The sequence below is a fragment of the Thermobia domestica genome, chromosome 12 (assembly GCF_964235325.1).
Source record: "Thermobia domestica chromosome 12, izTheDome1.hap1.1, whole genome shotgun sequence".
NCBI lineage: Eukaryota > Metazoa > Arthropoda > Insecta > Zygentoma > Lepismatidae > Thermobia > Thermobia domestica.
Window position 1 is genome coordinate 224,267,701 of NC_137465.1, and position 14,335 is coordinate 224,282,035.

Genomic DNA, 14,335 nt, shown 5'->3' on the forward strand with positions numbered 1-14,335 from the left:
TTACAGAATTCTTTCGTTTAAAAATTAAAAAAAAAACTATCCGAATCCAAAAAGTAATTATATGAAAGTATTACGCAACAGTCAAATCAACCATGTTACATACTGTAATTATTTACGTTCAATTGTGTAATTCTGCAGATGGTTCTAATTAATTTATTGTATTTATGTTCTCTTATCTTTAAGATATGTAGGCTATAATGTATCTTATATTACATTTTAAACTACATACTTTAAAACTTATAGAAAGGATGGATATTGCGGGGTTGTTTCTACATGTACTACAAAATTCTTTTTACTTTGTAAATTGTACTCCATGGTTTCTAGTTTTGGAAAAGATACACGAGCATTGGCGAAAGTCAAATTAACATTTTTTTTTAAATGAAATGAAATCTTTCAGTTTTACTCACTTCGGTTATGCCGTGTAGGCTAACGGAGACAGGAGCGCTGAGGAAGTGGGTCTCTCCTTCGTCCCAGTCTTCTGCGTTCGCTGGGTGCAGGAGCCACGATCCTACCAGAGGAACTGCCGCTCTCAAATGACCATTGTCTTTAAAGGTAGACAGTCTACATCACCGATTGTGTCTGGTAATATACGGTTGACCTCTCACGTAAGAAGAGGTAGTACTGTATTGTTTGAACGACAATACCGAAGGAAGGGTATGAGTATCCCTTCTAATTGTGGCTTACACGTACCATTGGGTTTCGGACAAGTAGCTTGCTACATCGTGTATGTGGTACCTAAACACGTTAACGATAGGTAGCCTCGTATTGTTTGGGCGGGCCTACCAGGGAAGACACGGCTCCAAAATGACAATGTCTGTCTTGAGCAAACGATCTCCATCAGTCATTGACTCTGGCAATGTACAGTGTACCTCTACCGTAATTAGAGGAAGTCCCGTATTGCTTGGACGACCCTACCGGGTGGATTGTCGGATTCTTGCCTGAAACAGAGGTGAGGGAGAGGCCAATTTCAGGAATCTGGGTAACGTTTCTGATCCTACTAAAGGGAGGCAACTCTGTAGGATATGGGCCGGCACCAAACTCAGATGGTGACTTAGCACGTCTGGGATGAGATACGGGAGTATCTCGACGTGTGCGTGGTACCTCTACACGACAAGGCGGTTGCCAGTTGAACGATACAGGTAGGCAAGGCCGGGATTGAACAAGCCCTCTTGGGCATTGCCTGGGATCCCGGATTGGGTTGGACTCTGCCAGGCTGTGGTCATACCGTGGGGTTCGGGAGCTTGTGGGAACCAATCCCAGGAATGTGGGTAACGGTGAACACAGGCGGGAGGTGAGCTTGCCTTATAACGCTCTGGCGCCATGCCTGCCGAGCATAATAGCACTGGCTCGCTAGCAGTCTGCCTCAACCAGTAGCTCAACTTGTAGGCACTCAGGACTTCGGTCTGGCCGCGCAGTGGGCGTATCCAATTCCCTCAGACAATGGGGGTTACATCGCTTAGGCGAGTCAGGATTAGGGAACAAATTCTGACGGTGCACCACATGCACGAGGATACAATACCTGTATCGAGGAACTACGGGCGGGGTGTAGAATTAAGCGGAGCCCGTCAATCAAATAGGCCGAGCGGGCGCGGTCATGCTCCCCATGCATGCAAGTAAGCATGGCAGTAGTAGACCACTAGCATCAACTATGTGATGAGGAGAATTAATGTAGTAGTGGATTGTAAGAAGTGGCAGGAAACGAGAGACACCCGAGAAAACTCATACGATGATTGTCCATTTATAAAAATCTTGACGCCAGCTGTAACGGATGAACGATACACATATAATCTTTAAATAGCCCCCACTACCCACAGTCCTGCGAGAACGGACGTCACCCCACTTCCCCCTTTAGAATATAAGAATTTTAAAAGGAGAGAGAAAGGAGAATTCCACTCCCCCACGGCTGAGAATAATGACGACGTGAAGAGTGAGGTTCAATACTGGAAAAGGCTTATACTGTATGCTAAAAGTCACTATTAAGATAATCAGGTATATGTCTATAACTACTTGAAAATGTAAAGAGTTTTCTAACAAAATGGAAAATTTTATTATAACAAATCCGAAACGTGTTATATAAATAGTAATATAGAAAACATTCAACAATTTTAACAAGTAATAATATCATTAATCGAAATCGCCGTTAACAAGTAACATTTTTCCCAAAAAGGATTTTTTTTCCAAGTGACAAAATTTTCTGAAATATTATAGCCAATCGTAAATCCAAATATAGAATTTAGAAACATATACAATAATTTCATTAAAAATGTATGGAAATCAAAGTTACTGCAAAGTGGCTTTCTTTGGAATGAAAATGTGGGAGGAAAAGATTCCTTAAATATGGGTCAAAATACATGAGTTACGAGCAACAGCTCATCTGTAACTCTATAGATTCCTCTTTTTTTTTTCTTTCCTTTCCAAAGCGGACCAAAGACATAAATCATTCATTTGAAGTCTCCACTAGCCTTAATATTTTCCGTAATTTCAATATATTAAACTTCTTGACTAGCGACTTTACTTTAGTTTTATCAAGGAAAAACAAGAATCAACATGTTTTAACTCAAGGCATAATTCTGCCTACACAAAACCAGTAACATGAACTATTCAATTAACTATTTTTACTTTCTTACTTTTCCTTTCGCAATGTTTTAGAAATAAGTGCTTCCAAAATATATTGAATAATAATAATGTCTTCTAAATAATAACCATAGCCAGGAACTGTTATAGATTTCAAAAGAAGTTAACAAAATTATACGATAATACGGAAAGAATATTAATTTTAACGACCCATTTTTTTTTCATTCAGAGGACCTAACACTCTTACCTCATTTTATACACTGCGAAGCGCTTCAGTCTTAAAGCCAGAACCTCGGCTGCAACGTGACGTCATCCCGATCGACGACTCGCGTAATCCAACCGAAGGTTATGCAGTGCTTCCAACTCCAAGAGAAAGAACCGACTTAACAATAAACTGGAGTTTCATCTCACAAAAATTTTCCTTTACAAAATTTCATTTTATTATGAAACTTGGGTGGGTTACATAATATCCGAGGGTTGGTCAAAAAAAATTCCTAACAATAACAAATCCCAAGTTGAATAATAAAATTTTTTCAATACATTACCAACTCTTCCATAAATATTCAAAATGCTAACGCCTTCTTTACAAACTGCTACAGTAAATTTTCCAATTCCTTACATAAGATATACAAAGGATGATGATGAGGTATTTACAAAATGAAAAGGGTTGACCTCTCACTTTCTCGGACGAGGCATTCCTGCAGGAATAAAAAAAAATATACAAAACACAAAATTTGTTCGAACAAACATCCTAAAACATATAAATACAATATTAATAATTTAGTTAACCTCAATTCTCAAATCAAATCATCATTTTTTTTTCTGTGTTACCTTAGGGGTTAGGTTGATTAACTTGTCTTGGTGGAAAATATTTCTTACAAAAACGAACATGACGTTTTATATGAACATATGGTCTTTCAATATTTTCTAGCCAAACTGTATTTGGTGTAGGTTTAGAAATAAGGCGATATGGGCCTTCCCACTGAGGGGCGATTTTTGGATTGAAATGTTTCTCTGCTGAAATTTTCATGAACCTTTTAACCAATACTAAATCATCAATATTTAAATTAACAGGATTGTGTTTTTGACTATATACTTTCGCACTATGTTTCCAAGCGCGTTCAATGTTATTATTTATATTGACTAATTTTTGCTCTTTATCCTGGTCGTCGTCTAAAAGATCTAAATCCATCAACCATTTAACATCTAATGGATGGTAAAATTTCCGTCCCATATAAAGTTCACATGGACTGGTCCCAGTAGTTTCATTCATACTTATGTTAATAGTAAAAGCAATTTTAGATAGTAATTGGGCCCAATTCTGTTGAGACTTATTAACATAAATACGAATTAAATTTTTAACCGATCTCACCGTACGTTCGGCTCTGTTCGATTGTGGGTTATATGGGGAGAATTTTACACTCTGTATGCCATAGCTATACAAGAATTTTAAGAAGTAATCACTCACGAAATAAGAAGTGCCATCACTTAGGACTTTACCAGGAAAGCCGTATCGAAGAAATAATTCCTGCAACTTATTACAGATGTTTTTTGAAGTTAGTCGTCTTAAAGGTTCTAAAAAGACAAAACGACTATAGGCGTCAGTGACAATTAAAATATATTCAAATCCAGAACTACTAGTCAATTTCCCTGCAATATCAATAAACCAGGTATAATTTGGGTGCATTACCTTTTTTGTAAAATATTGACCCATAGGTTTTCGATTAGAATCTTTACAGATTTGGCACAAATGACAAGATTGTATAAAATTCTTAATGTCAGAATATAAAGTAGGCCAGGTATATTTTTCAGCGACCTTCGCAATGGTTTTTCGATATCCCATATGCCCACCATGAATTATTGGACAATGAGAATACTCAATAATCGACTGAATTAAAGAATTAGGTATTACAATTCTAAATCCATTATTCCCTTTACCTTTTGTCTTTTTTAACAAGATCTTATTTCTTAATACATACGGAGGAACTTCTTCCTTTCGCTCTAACCTATTGATAATCTCTCTTAATTCAGGATCCTTCCTCTGGTGATCTGTAAGAGGCACATTAAACACAGGATTTTGCCAAAAATTAATGAAAGACAAATTTACTGTTTTATTATGATCTTTTACGACTTCCATTGTATTTTCATCTTTTGTATAGAATTCTAGATGGTTTCCAACCCTTGAAAGGAAATCGGCTATACTATTTATTTTTGACTTTACATGGACTATACGAAATTTAAACCTCGAGATTTTCTCTAACATAGTTCCATATCTCCTTTGTCTTTTATGGTTATTAAGTAACCAAGTTAAACTCTTACTATCAGTATATACTACAAAGGGATTTGCCAAATAATACTCGAATTTTTCCAAAGATAAAGAAAGAGCCTTAAGTTCTAATTCGTATATATTTTTACTCCAATCAGATTGTGGAATTGCCCGACTAAACATAGATACAGATCTAAGATTCCCTTCCGAATCGTATTGGCTGAGAACCCCAGAAAAATGACGCAAAGAGCTATCACAATGAATTACGAAGTTGGAATTCATATCTGGGACTTTTAAAATGACCTGACTACAAAAGGCATCCTTTAATTTTTGTAGGGCTTCGTCATGAACTTTAGTCCATTTAAAAGGCTTTTTTACAGATCTTAATTCTTGAAGGGGAGCAATTAACTCTGAATACCCATAAATAAATTTAGAATAGAACGAGAAAAATGAACATATTCTGTTCACTCCTTTTGTATTCTTTGGTTTTGGTATCTCCTGGATAGCTTTAATTCTCTCAGGGTCTATTGACATGTTGCCATTTTCAAAACGAAACCCTAAATATTTAATACTAGTTTGAAATAGACAGGACTTCTTTTCTGAAATAGTAATTCCCCAATTTCTTAGTCGAGATAATACCTCCTCTAATAGAGCTTTATGACTCTCAATATCTTTGCTAAATAAAATTATGTCATCAAAATATATCTCTAAATTCTTACCAATTAACCCTTCAAAGACTTTTGACATCAAATTACTTAAAACAAAAGGTGATAATACTAATCCCATTGGTACCGATTTATATCGATAGATTTTGTTTTTTGTCACAAAAGCAGTAATATTTCTACTCTCTTCAGACAGAGGAATTTGATGAAAACAAGATTTACAATCAAGTTTTGAAAAGATATTGTTGTCCGAAATACTAGATATTACATTCTCCATGTTAGGAGAAGGATAGCTGTTTACCATCACCTTTTTGTTCACCTCTCCGTATGAAATTACAAGCCGCCTGCTTCCGTCTGAATTTGTTACTAGAAAGCAGGGTGACGTGTAGGGAGAATAATCTACTTCCTCTATAATATCGTCTTTTAAAAGCTGGGCAATAAAAGAATCTAATTCCTTTTGCTTATGCGTTGGAAGTTGATAAGGTTGCAATCGAATGGGAGTTTTATCGGCAAGTTCAATTTTGTAAGTGAAATTTTTTACTCTACCAATTTTGTTTCCAATAACATCAGAATATGAAGTTAACAAGTTATTAACATATTCCTGTAAATTAGAATCACATATTAATAATTGATCAGGAACCGTATAATTACCTTGAGATTCCTCCGGTTTAGTCTCCGGTGGATGCAATATGGACTGATCAAAAACGAATTCCACTCCTGGGTCAAACGTGGTATTAACTCCGCTGTCTCTGGTTACTGATGTCGATGGAGTCAAAATCTGATGAGAATTACCAAAAGATCTAGGCTGAGGTGTAGCTTTCGGACAACCAAGGTCGCCTGGCGGCTGCTTTCCACTCACCCCATTCCTAGAAGTATATGCAGAAGCGAGAGAAGTCTGGGCACACAAAAGTTCATCAGCTCGGATCATAGGAACCACTAACTTCCGAGCTTTTATATTATATAAATAACCGGCAATGTCTATTACGGAATTGTATTTTGTATGAAAGTCATTTCCAAGCAGAAGATCAAACTCATTAGAGTCCACGATGAAGAAAATTTCACTAAATTGGTGTCTTCCAATTTTAAAATATAGTCTTACTCTCATATCCACTGTTACTTGTACATTTCCTAAGCCAATCGTCTGAACGTTCACCTTTTCTGCTCTTATTTTACATTTTTTTCTAAGTTCATCATAAAGATGTCGAGCCAAATAAGAGTTCGTACTCCCAGTATCAATTAAGCACTTAAAACGCATGCCCGTAATGTAAACAGGAATCGCTAACAAATTTTCCAATTTACTACCATTTTGTTTTACGTCTAAGTTATTTTGAGTTAAGTACTGAGATTCTAATTTATGGTTATGAGAAAATCCTGCCTTATCAAAATTTTTATAATTAGATGGTAAAGATTTCATAGCTGGAGAAACTAAATTTTTATACAAATTTATTGGTTCACGAGATTGCAACACTACTTGCTGTTTTGTGTTTTTCGCTCCGATAAAGGAAGATGATTTACGGGGTGGTACCAAGTTCCGTACGCTACTACCTTGATTTCGTAATCGATAATAATCTTTCCTATACCTATGCAAAGCATCATAGTGTTCTGCAGCTAAATACAATTGATTTAAATCGATAGGCATACCTCTTCCAGCAAGAAATTGATGGGCAGAAGGCGTTACCATATTAGTAATTAAACTACAAATGGTGGCTTCATCAAAGGACATATCAAGTACGTGAATAATCGATAATTTATTATCTACGAACTCATATAATGAATGATCCTCCCGCATGGGAACGTAGAAAAATAATCGCATGAATTGTGTTCTACCAATAGTGGAAATAAATCGCACCACTAAATGTCTACAAACTATTTGCCAAGGGGAAGCGTCCCCAATGAACGATTGTATAACTTCTTGCATTTCTCCTTTTGTACGAGAAAGACAAGCTACCAACACAAGATCTAAAGGCAAACCCTTACCTCTGACAATACTATCAAGTTTTAATAAAAACTGAAATGTAGACTCAGTATTGGTACCATCTATTATAGGTAGACTATTAATATCATGCAACAAAGACTTATAGATTCCTTCCGAAGCAAATTTCTCAAAATTTAAATTTAACGAAGCTGCCATATTAAATGGTCGATCTCTATATTTATTTTGAAAGCTCTGACTCCCTCCTGCTCTTAAATTAGGCGAGGAATTCGCAAACCGTGAACTGTGTCCCACATTACTTTGTGGATTCACGTTATAATTTTGATCCTGAAATGGTCTACTTTGACCACCTAGTAAAGGCTCGTGAGGATTCACTTGAATATGGGCTGAAGGCCTTGAATGATCAAACATAGGATTACTAAATTCATAAGAATATCCAAGAAATTCATCCCCACTAGAACTTGAAGAATCCGAAAATCTATACTTTACATGCGTCTCCTTTGATTGTGCCATCCTTACAAGCACACCCCAAAATATTGAGCACAAAGAAACCAAAAGAATAATTACTACTATTTTTACAACCTTATCAATAATTATTTTCTTATTACACAATGACCTACTAAACCATAAATTTTGTATCCGACCCCGGCAACACTGTATTAAGTATTTTACATTAACATTCATATACAACATTTATATTAACTCAACAAGAAAGGCATAGTATAATGAAAATATGTTATTTAATTTAGAGGTTAATTTGACCAAAGAAATACACATAATTTTTAGAATATAAAGGGGAACACTTTTGGCTGGACCTCCCCGAACCGGACCTCGAAGCCAGCATAAATTTGCCTTTCCAGGGCAGTGTATAAAATTTATTTTTATTTAAAAATTATATATGTAACGGATGAACGATACACATATAATCTTTAAATAGCCCCCACTACCCACAGTCCTGCGAGAACGGACGTCACCCCACTTCCCCCTTTAGAATATAAGAATTTTAAAAGGAGAGAGAAAGGAGAATTCCACTCCCCCACGGCTGAGAATAATGACGACGTGAAGAGTGAGGTTCAATACTGGAAAAGGCTTATACTGTATGCTAAAAGTCACTATTAAGATAATCAGGTATATGTCTATAACTACTTGAAAATGTAAAAAGTTTTCTAACAAAATGGAAAATTTTATTATAACAAATCCGAAACGTGTTATATAAATAGTAATATAGAAAACATTCAACAATTTTAACAAGTAATAATATCATTAATCGAAATCGCCGTTAGCAAGTAACATTTTTCCCAAAAAGAATTTTTTTTTCCAAGTGACAAAATTTTCTGAAATATTATAGCCAATCGTAAATCCAAATATAGAATTTAGAAACATATACAATAATTTCATTAAAAATGTATGGAACTCGAAGTTACTGCAAAGTGGCTTTCTTTGGAATGAAAATGTGGGAGGAAAAGATTCCTTAAATATGGGTCAAAATACATGAGTTACGAGCAACAGCTCATCTGTAACTCTATAGATTCCTCTTTTTTTTTCTTTCCTTTCCAAAGCGGACCAAAGACATAAATCATTCATTTGAAGTCTCCACTAGCCTTAATATTTTCCGTAATTTCAATATATTAAACTTCCTGACTAGCGACTTTACTTTAGTTTTATCAAGGAAAAACAAGAATCAACATGTTTTAACTCAAGGCATAATTCTGCCTACACACAACCAGTAACATGAACTATTCAATTAACTATTTTTACTTTCTTACTTTTCCTTTCGCAATGTGTTAGAAATAAGTGCTTCCAAAATATATTGAATAATAATAATGTCTTCTAAATAATAACCATAGCCAGGAACTGTTATAGATTTCAAAAGAAGTTAACAAAATTATACGATAATACGGAAAGAATATTAATTTTAACGACCCATTTTTTTTTCATTCAGAGGACCTAACACTCTTACCTCATTTTATACACTGCGAAGCGCTTCAGTCTTAAAGCCAGAACCTCGGCTGCAACGTGACGTCATCCCGATCGACGACTCGCGTAATCCAACCGAAGGTTATGCAGTGCTTCCAACTCCAAGAGAAAGAACCGACTTAACAGTAAACTGGAGTTTCATCTCACAAAAATTTTCCTTTACAAAATTTCATTTTATTATGAAACTTGGGTGGGTTACACAGCTGAGATTAAACCAGGGATCCTTGCAGCAGAGATGAAAGCTCTACCACTAAGGCACTATTCGCCCAGCAGGTCAATGTAACCAAATGTGGCACGACGTTAAAGTAGTATGTTAGTAACTGCTATTAATAGTGTGTGTGTGTGTGGTTCACAGTTAGAAGACATAATCTGATTTTAACCGAGAACACGAAAGTTAGTTCTGGTTAGTCTCAGAAACTGCGCATCAAAACTTACGATTAAACATGTCATTTTTGTTACGCTCCATATGGTGTATCAATTAATTTGTTTGTTATCATCGGAAAATATTTTAACTGAATGCAAAATAAAGTGTAAGAGTTGTTTATAATTTCGGCTATATCCAGGTCCGTATTTGTATATTGTGCGTCCCTGTGCTCTAAATAATTTGCAGGCGCCCTTCCCAAAAACGACCTATATTAGAGTTGAATTCACAGTTTTTGGGTTGCTGAGATGAATAGTGACAGTTTTAATCCAATTCAACTCAGGGGCGGATCCAAGGAGGCAATCGGGACGATCGCCCCCCAGAAGAGGAACTTTTTATTTTATAAATAAATAAAATCCATCCCAGAGTTTGGAGCTCTTAAAAGTAGGTCTAAGTAGCAGTATTACAACCCACCTTCTCCCCAGAAGTCCATCCTGGATAAGCCCTGATTCAACTTCGAGGTCATACTCCACTCCCCATTCGAGATTTTAAAAGTAATCGAAAAAGACTGCTTTTAGTGTTGAATTCATAGTTTTCGATGTCGCTGAGTTTAACGGTATTAGTTTTCATGATGTTCAAGTTGATCCTCACCCTTGAAGATGGGGATGGGATAGGATGACTTTTTAAAGATAATCATTTATTCATTCATTTATTCATTTATTTCGGAAAAACAACAGGCAAATGCCTGATTACAGTTTTCCCTTATTGTAAAGTGTATTTAATACACTTTAAAATACATATATAATAACATACTAATATGACCTCAATTCTATTATAATACACTCTAAAATACACATATAATAAAATAATAATATGAAAGTAAAATATACGTTAAAATACAAATAGCACGATATACAGGATACAACAAATTTATGTAGAGTGAAAATTTTGTTTGTAACTAAAAACATCTATATCTGGGTGTTCTTGTGACGTCTTATTATACAATATACACATTTTTCTGATAGGTGATACATCTAATGCATTAGTCCTTTCAGCTGAAAGATGGAATATGTCATTATGGGGTCTCGTTGCTCTATGTGGGACGCGAATTTTGATTTCTGATAACAAATATTCTGAATCTATTGCACCATGAATTATTTTCTGTAAGAAAGATAATATGAAATGACTTCTTCTGCTTTCAAGAGATTGTAATAAATATTTGTTTCGAAGACCTTCGTAGTTCTCAAATTTGGGATATATACCTGTTTCTTTATATGTCAAAAAGCGCACAAATTTATTTTGAATGTTTTCGATTTTATTTATATATTTCTTACTATTAGAACCCCATATTATCGCTGCATATTCCACCTTAGACCGCACATAGGCAGTGTATAATGTTTTGAGAGCATTAGTATTCGAAAAATCACCTCCTAATCTCATCACAAAGCCAAGATTCCTAAAGGCCTCACCAATTACTCTGTTGACCTGAATATCGAATGATAGGTTTGACTGCAGAGTGACTCCAAGATCAGTAACATAATCCACTCTCTCAATTGGCGTTTGATTAATAGTATACGCATTGCGTACCTAGTTTATTTTCCTGGTGTATGACACTACTTTACATTTTCTAATATTTAGTAGCAACTTATTTGATTTACACCATTGGGAAATAGCATTAATGTCATTTTGCAAAGAAATTGCGTCTAATTCCGTGGAGATACTGCGATAGATTTTTAGATCGTCAGCAAACAAAAGTTTGTGGGAAGATGTTATTACAGGTGGTAAATCGTTAACAAATAGTATAAATAACAGAGGTCCTAAGTTCGATCCCTGAGGCACACCAGAGTCTACGAAATATTCCTTAGTTAAAATATTCTTGTATCGAACGCGATGTTTCCGTTGGTAAAGATAGGATGCTATAAGTTGTTGAAGATTTTGTGAAAAATTGAATGTCACAAGTTTGCTTAGAAGTATATCGTGATTAATTACGTCGAACGCCTTGGAGAAATCTGTATAAATTACATCTACTTGTTCCTTTTTATCAACTTGATTAGCTATAAAATGTGTAAGTTCTGAGAGATTAGTTACAGTTGACCTCTTTGGCATGAAACCATGTTGAAAGGGAGATATTACTGACCGTACATGTGAATAAATTTTTTCGTATATAATAATTTCAAATATCTTAGATGGGGCAGATAGTAGGGTTACCGGTCGATAAGTTTTTATTTGGTCTGTAGGACAGCCTGTTTTGGGAATGGGACAGACGTCACCAATCTTCCATTTCGTAGGAAATGTAGAAGAAGCTATTGACTTGTTAAAAATAACTTGCAGGGGATGTTTCAGTATTTCTGAGCAGCCTTTAATGATATATGGTGGTATTTTGTCTGGTCCACAAGATGACCGTGGTTTAAGTTTTTTAATAGCATTCTCCACATCTTCGATATCTATAAAGTTAATGTTTAATTTGTCCAAGATTTCCGAATTATTGTGTTGCTCCATAGGAATAAGATTGTAGCTCGATTTATTGTGTGTCACTTGAAAATTTGTCATAAACGCGTTTGCAATATCAGCATCGTCACTCAAAGTTTGACCATCATAATGAAATATATTACTTCCCGAATTACTCTTTTTATTCTTAACATACGCCCAGAAAGTCTTAGGATTATTTATAATATTGGCCTCACAGATGTTTAAATATATATTGTATGCATTAGAAATTTCTTTTTTAGAAAGAGCTCTCAATTCTTTAAATTTATTATAGTGATAAAGTGCGTCCCGAGAACCCTGCTTCCATTTCTTATGGTGATATGATTTGCTCTTAATTAATCTAATTATGTCACTTGAAAACCAAGTAGGGTAATTGAATTTAGCTCTTTTTCTCGGGATGCATCGGTCAAAAATAGAATAGAGTATATTATAGAAAAAATCCACAGAGTCATCTACAGTCAAACTATCTGTGATAGGTTCCCATTTTGTTAGTGATATTTCGCGATACAGTTTATCAAAGTCAGCTTTAAAAAAATTATAGTCTCTTACTTCGCTTTCGTTTGTACACTTAACATTTATATTCAGCTAGGAGGGCTGGGTGATGAGCATCCTCCGGTAAAAGGGGAGGGTGTTCATGTATGACCTCTACGCTGGTAAGATTCGATAGTATTAGGTCAAGCGTTTTGCCATACGATTTTTTAATATTATTGTAGGTTTGTAAATTATAAAAATTCATTAAGTGAAATAATTCTTGACAGGTTCCAGTAGATGTTAAAAAATTGAAATCAGTTCCCGTGACCTGTGAGAGATTATAGTCGCCTGTCAGAAGAATGTTACTCTTTGGTTGTAGTACACTAAATATGTATTCAAAATATTCTCTATATATTGATTGATTTGACCCAGGTGCAATATATACAAGACCAATATATATACAATTAACCATATCTACAAAAACTTTTACTGTAATACAATCAACACCAGGAAGGGAAATTTCTGGGGAGGGAGGGAAATTTCTGCACACGATATTTTTTATTTACAGCTAATACAACACCACCACCCAATTTCTTACCAGAAGTAACAATATTTCTGTCAGCTCTTACCACGACATACCGCGAATCAAAGAGTTCAGAGTCATTATGACTGTTAGTAAGCCAAGATTCAGTTAATGCAATTGCCTGATAATTGTTACTTAATACATTTTCGGTCAGCGTTCTTAATTTGGTACGAGTTCCCCTTACGTTTTGAATATATATATTAAAATAGCCATCTACCTAATTAGCAACCACTGTAATTAGAGCGAATTAAACACATTAACATATTTTCCCGCGCTTGCGCGAGGCTCTGCGAGTTGCTAGTTTTAAATATTATTTTATTTTGAATCTTTTTAAAAAATACAAAATTTTGCCGCCCCCTAAATTCTGTCGCCCTGTGATCGAGCACAGAATAGCACTTACCTAAATACGGGCCTGGCTATATCACATTAAACATTAATTTCTAACGTCACAATGGAGAGGTTCATGAAGATATATTTCTGTGTCAGACATACATACAATAATTATTTTCTTCTTTGTGCATCAATATCTATGATTGGCGAAATAATTTGTTTTTCTTTTCCAATTGTCTCGAGCTTTTATACTGACGTATATCATTATGTTCTAGTCAGTTATATCTACTAATTAATTGAGTCTTGGTTTTCAAACAAAATCTTTTTCAGTAAACAGTAACAATATTTTAGAAAGTTTGCTCATTTTTTAAAATCAACAAAAATGTTTTGGGTTATTACATTGATATCCGTGCCATCTTTTGTGTTACTATTGATCCTTTAGGACGAAAATATTATGCCTAGACCAGTGATTCTCAATCATGACAACCTTATATTTTTTTGGTTTGCAATGAGCTTTTCTTGGGAATTTTAATATATGTATTGTGGAGATCTCACGATGTCCATTTATTTCTATAATAGTAGAATCCAATTCATGTGTATAGTATATACAGTAAACTATTAGTTACAGCAAATGGATTAAAACTAAATTTGGTCAGTTCATTTATATTACAAACATCGAATTCGATCCGTC

At 34.9% G+C, this 14,335-nt stretch overlaps 1 long non-coding RNA gene across 1 annotated transcript; it reads right to left on the reverse strand.

The window, feature by feature from the left end:
* Nucleotides 1-3,223: 3,223 nt before the first annotated feature.
* On the reverse strand, nt 3,224-6,475 carry LOC145665874 (uncharacterized). The gene is made up of 2 exons (XR_014127671.1): nt 6,154-6,475; nt 3,224-3,272 (listed from the first exon to the last, which is right to left on the reverse strand). It is a non-coding gene; the product is annotated as an uncharacterized LOC145665874 (long non-coding RNA).
* Nucleotides 6,476-14,335: the final 7,860 nt, after the last annotated feature.